The sequence below is a fragment of the Belonocnema kinseyi genome, chromosome 5 (assembly GCF_010883055.1).
Source record: "Belonocnema kinseyi isolate 2016_QV_RU_SX_M_011 chromosome 5, B_treatae_v1, whole genome shotgun sequence".
Taxonomy (NCBI): Eukaryota; Metazoa; Arthropoda; class Insecta; order Hymenoptera; family Cynipidae; genus Belonocnema; species Belonocnema kinseyi.
This window is the reverse complement of record NC_046661.1, coordinates 113,261,641-113,268,187: the sequence shown is the minus strand read 5'-3', so window position 1 is coordinate 113,268,187 and position 6,547 is coordinate 113,261,641.

The following is a 6,547-nucleotide window of genomic DNA, read 5'->3' as shown; positions in this document are numbered from 1 at the left end:
GACAGTTCATATTTAGTTTAGATAATTAAACGCTTTTTATCACGTAAAACGTGCGCGAATGTTGATATTAAGGGCATGTGACACAGCTAAATACGTATGTTGCCGACCACAGTTTTTCAGTTCACTGAATGTTTTTTTGTAACGTTGTACACGAAAATACGAAACCTCTAGAGCCTCGCCTAGTGGCCGCCAGGTTTCGTATTTTCGTGTACAACGTTACCGGCTGATGCCGTTGGAATTTATTGTTAAAATATATTTTTTTACATCTTTTATTGTTAAGCTTTGTACTTAAACGTAGTTTTCTTTCGGCTCTTGCATTTCTCAAAGTTTGAGACCGATATTTTATGTATAAAAAAAGTTCGAACGTTCAAAAAATGTCGAGGTTCAGAAAAAAGATGAAATAATTTTCAGTGAAGTTTCTACAAAAATGCAGTACCTAAACGTACTTTATTGCACTCTAATACATTTCCCGAAGTTTCAGCTCGATATTTTACTTACAAAAAAAGTTCTTAGGTTCAAAAAAACATTCAGTGAACTGAAAAACTGTGGTCGGTAATATAGGTATTTAGCTGTGTCACATGCCCTTAAATAGAGTTTGTGTTGCGGTAATAATAATTTACAAGTTTTTCGACTGTAGGCGGTAAATTGGCATCCGAATGCATTATACGGATTTCAGGGAAATTCATTTTCTCGATACCAGACGAAAATTTGACTACTGTAAGTTAATATATTTCTATAAGAATTGAATGTTTTTCTAAAATAAAAATAATAAAATTATACTTAATCTGTCGAAAATAATAAAATGTCGAACTTAGCAAGTATGTTCAAATTACTGATTCAGGGTGGCCGCTGGCCCAGGTATATTTTTAAACCGGGAAATGACTATTTCTTTTTTTTTAACCGGAAATTTTGTAGAAGAAAGATCTGTCTACGTTCGATTTTAACAGTTTTTTTTAGAATTAGTGGAATTTTTGTGTTTTCCAATTATGCTATTATTTAGCTTACAATACGTCATTCAAAATTTTTGTAATTAAAAAATTTTCCGTTTAAAATTTGTATTTATAAGTTTACATTTTTTATTTAAAAAATTTTGAAATTCTTTCTTAAAGACTTGAACAAATAAAAAATAACAGCCTTTGACGTTGAAAATTTGTATTTAATAAATAAATAAATTTTTTAAATTTATTTGTGCTTTAAGTAATAAAAAGTGAACAAAAACGATTTTAAACCAGTGTAACTAAAAGTTTATAAACTATTTTCAACTTAAAAATAACTTCATAATAATATATTCTTAATTAAACGATTTTATTAAATTTAAAATATTGTTTCAATACAAAATATTCAATTTTTAACCCATTCAATTTTAAATTTTTAATTAAAAAAAGATTAATAATTGAATATTTAGCAATATCTTTGAAAAAGTTTTTAATATTCTCTTAAGATAATTTTTCAAAATGAAAAATTATTTTAAATTTTCCTACGAATCCTAAGAAAATGTTTTTATTCTTTTGAAGCCTTTCACAATTCTTGAAAAGAATAATTTTTTGTTTAAAATCTGGGAAAGTCTACATTTTGTTTTATATTAGGCTATCATTTCAAGTTTTACATTAAGTTTGAATCTTTTTAAAACTTCTACATATCTCTTAAAATTACTCAAATTTGCCTACAAATAAAAATGTTCAATTGTTATTTATACATCCAAATTGTAAAGAAATTTTCAGGATTTTTTGAAAATTGTTGAAAAAATACAATTATTTTGGCAGTTATTTAGAAGTTCTGAAAAAATTTCCAAAATAATTTAAAACATCTTCTATATTTCTCAAGATTTTCAAATAAAATGTTGAAACTTTCTAAGGATGTTTAAACTATTTAAAAAGAAAATAATTGAATTTATAATTTAACAAGTGTTCAGTTAAAATTTTTTCAATTTTTCAATATTTGATGTTTCTAGTTTAAAAATTCCTTAAAATTATGTAATTTTGAAAATTTTAAAGTTCATCGATTGATTTTTACAATTTAGAGATTTTAGAGCATTGAAAATGATAATGTGGATTTATATTTTGTTATATTGAAAAATCTTAGTAACTTCAATTTTATACGCGTAAATTATTGAACATTTGAATACAATATTTTTAAATGAAAAACTTAAATTTCAATTTTAAAAGTTCAAAATTTAACAGTTCCACTTTAAGTGCTTTCATTTAAAGCTCAGTTTTTATTACCTCAAGTGTAAAATTTTGCAGCTTTAGTGTTCCATTTTTTGTAATTTCATTGACCGCGAAAAATGTTTGCGAACCGGGAAATGACCGAGAATTTATTTTGTCGATTAAAACGGACCACCCTGAAAACTTCATTCCACTTGAATAAATTTTTTAATACTTTTTAGTTCATTTATTCGAGAAAGTATCTAATTTTTATTCGTTTAATAAAAAAATAAAAACGCGGTTTAAATTTTTAGAAATTTAATTTTCTTAGTTCAAAAGTATGTTTTGGGTTTAATGTTGAACTCTTGCTAAAACTTGGTATTTGTTTTAGATTTTTTTTTAATTGAAAATTAATCTTCTTCTTCTTGGTTATAAAATTATCTTTTAGTTAGAAAATCTTGTTTTTTTAAAAATTCACCTATCTTAAATGATCCGATTTGAAATTTTGTTCAAGTTGCATAATTTTTACCAAGCTAATTTATTATAAAATCATAGAATTTTAAAAATTTAATTTGAAGGTTCTCAATTATAAAAGTTTATTTCTATAATTCAGGTTTTAAAAAGTTTCAATTCGACAAATTGCAAGAAAATTTCAAGAGTTGCATTGTAAATCGTTTCTGATTTAAAACTTTCAATCATCAACACATAATTCAAACTAGTTGTAAAACATCAGGGTCATCCTTTTTCAGAAAGAGAAATTCTCTATTTTTTCAAATCGTTGAACGTTAACCCATGCTCCTGGGCTCTTCTAATTAACATGGGGTTTTAACTGGGAAAAGCTTGTTTTTCGAAAAAAATTTATAACTTTTTGTAAATTAAAGATTAGTCACTTATTAAGAAATAATTTGTAAAAATATGCAAAAAAACTTGACTTTTCTGTCTTATGCCGGTCAAAAGTTACATTTATATAATAAAAATTGTCTAAAAATTTAAAAACAAATTGAATCGACCATACTGATTTCTGATATTGTTTAATTAGTTTATCTCGTTGTAAGAGTACCCATAATTTTTGAAAAAAGTATTGTTTAAATAAATTCACATTCTTCGGTTGAAAATTCTACTGTTTTATGGATAACACTGTTACGTCTCAAATGAGATCCACTTACCTTGCTATAAAATAATCATAGCTAAACTTACGTTACTTCCTCTTTTTTTTAATTCTAATTTTTTTTAAAATTACAAAGCATGGATTGAGGAACAAGCAAAGCAAAAGGTTGAAATAATCGAATGATTGATTTAAAACGGGTTAACATATACAATTACAATTTATTAAAATCAAGTTACATGTGTGATATCTGTGAGTTAGTCATTATTTGATTCGACATATGCAGTATAGTATTGCCAGAATATTGTGAGAAACTTCGGCTTAGTGTCACCCTTTGAAAAAAGGAAAAGACTTTAGTGACGAGTTTTTAGATAATATTGAAAAAAGAAATAAAGGATAGAAATAATATTTTTGGAAACTTACCAAAGATTTTGATTTTATTCCCGCTTGGAATAATGCCCTTTGTTGAAGCTCGAGAATCCTGGTCAGGGACTCGGTTCGTAGAGTTGGTCGATCTCGCTTCCTTTCCTATTGTATAAGTTGATGGTGTGTTTTCTTAGGAGGGCTTCCTTGCTTGTTAAAGGGGCTCACAGGGTTTAAGTCAAACTGATGTTAAAGTTATTTTTTTTGAGGTGAATGAAATTTTACTGAGTTCACTGGTTTCACTGATTCTAAATTTTGTTTTTAAAAAAGAGTTCCGGAGAGTTCTCTGGGAGAGATTCGACAATATAAATAAACTGTTTATAAACTTTCGGAGAGTTGTTGGTCAGCGGTTCGTTGGTAGAGATAAACTTGCCTTAACCCTTCAAGATGTGGGTATTTATAGGAAGAAATCTGATCAGGGGAGGAAAAATAATCCCTTGGTGGACCATTTTCTGACATTGATTTATGGCATGATGACACAGATCTTAGAATATTGCGTAGGTGGAAGGCCACGCGTCGGTCTTTGCAATGCACTCTCTTGAGGGGTAGTCGAAGACCACATATGTTTATTGTCTTTTCACCAATTGGGCTATAGTAGATAGGCCTCGCGTGTTCCTTCGTGGGGATTGCTTCCTCTTGATTGGTTATGACGTCAATGACCGCGCATTCACATGATTGACATCGGTATTACTCATGGACATAGGAAACACGGGACTAGGCATGCCATCCTAACTTGGTCCATGTATTCGAAGAATACTTTTATGGTAACTATAATTTATAGGTTCTGAGTATTTTATATAATTGATATTGAAAATTGATTATTATTACAAATAAGTAAATATTATGTATATATAACGGTGACAGGCCGTGACAATACATTCAATTTGTCATAAAATCCATCTATTTGGTTAGAAATATATGTATTTTGTTGAAAATTAATCTTTCCTGGTATAAAATTATCTTCTGAATTTAAAATTCAGCTAATTCGTTAAAAATGTATGTACTTTGTTGATAATTAACCTTTTTTTGGTAGAAAATTAATCTTTTTATTGAAATTTTAACACTTTTGTCGAAAATTCGTAGTTTCGGCATGAAAATTCCACAATTTGGTAAAAAAATGTAACTATTTTGTTGAAAATTAATTTTTTTGTTGATTAAATCGAACTATTTTCTTTTAAATTAAAATCTATTTTCTGGAAATGTCAAATATTGTATTTGTCATTCAAAATTCAACTTCATAGTTGAAAGTTGAACTACTTCCTTAAAATTTAATTTTTCTTGTTGAAAATTCTGCTTTTTTATGGAAAATGCATTACATTTGTTATAAAATCCACCTATTTGGTTACAATTTTATGTATTTTTATTAAGAATAAATCTTTTTTTGGTAGAAAATTAATCTTTCTGGATGAAATTTCATCTTTTTAATTGAAATCCTTTGTCGAAAATTCTTAGTTTCGGTTTGAAAATTCAACAATTTGGTGAAAAAATGTAACTATTTTGTTGAAAATTTATGTACTTTATTTTAATTCTTCTTTTCTGGAATAAAAATACATTTTTTCGGTTAATAATCAAGTATTGTATAGAAGTGTATTTGTTAATTAAATCGAAGTGTTTCCTTTTAAATGAAAATCTATTTTCTTTAAATGTCAACTATTGGTAGAAAGTTGAACAAAATTAAATTGTTGTGTAGAAAGTTCGTTTTTTTTTTTAATTGAAAATTAATTCTTTTCAATCAAAATTTAACTACTATATTTTTTGTTAAAATTGTATGTCATTTGTTAAAAATTCGTCTTGTAGAAAACTAGTCTTCTTGGATTAAAATCCGCTTAAGAAAAGTGTCAATAGTGTGACGAGTCAGAGGCCTGTGAATTACGAAAAAAAAAATAATAAAAAAGTGTTAATAAACCTCAAACGTAAAATTCAAATTTGTGACTGGAACATCTTTATTTACGGGTATATTATTTGCGGGCCCAAATCGGGAAATGATCGGGAATTTTATGAGACCGGGGAAAACCGGGAAATTACAGTGAATTTATTGTTTGACCTGGAATTTTACAAAACTTTTAGAATAAAAATGTTATCCAACTTTGATTTCAACCGTTTTTTTTAAAATAATTTTTCAAATTGTGATTTTTATAAATGATTATATCATTCAGTTTAGAATACTTAATTCGAAAACCTTTCACTTTAAAAATGTTCCATTTTAGATTTTTCATTTTTAAATGCATATAGTTTAATTTAAAGAATTTTAAAATGCAGTTTTAAAGTTCGATTTTAACCATTTTTTAAATAATTAAAGTGTAATTTTGAAGATTTAAACAATTACAAATTAAAAGTATTTGAAGTGGAAATTTGTTGGTAAAAAACAGTTTTATTTTATCAACTGTAAATACAAATAAATAAATCATTTCTAAAATGGATCTGTACTCTAAGTATAGAAATCTGAATAATAATTGATTTTACCAGACAATTCTTGATCCGTTCAAAATTGGAGAATTTCCAGATTGTAACTGTTTCGATCCGAAAGTCTTGATAAGAATTGAAATTAATATATCATTTATTTTGATTCTTTTATGTTTGAATAAAAATTTTCAAGATTTATGAAAAACATATTTTTAATTCAGAGTTTCTGGTCCTCTTTTGTTTATTTTTTATATTAAATTTAATAATATATTATTTCTATTAATTAGTTTAGCCATTAAAAAATTTAAACCTGCATTTTACTACTTTCAACTGAAAAATAAATCCATATAAATATAGTCATAATTTGAAATTTCTTAAGGGCATGTGACACAGCTAAATACCTATATTACCGACCACAGTTTTTCAGTTCACTGAATGTTTTTTTGAACCTGAGAACTTTTTTTGTAAATAA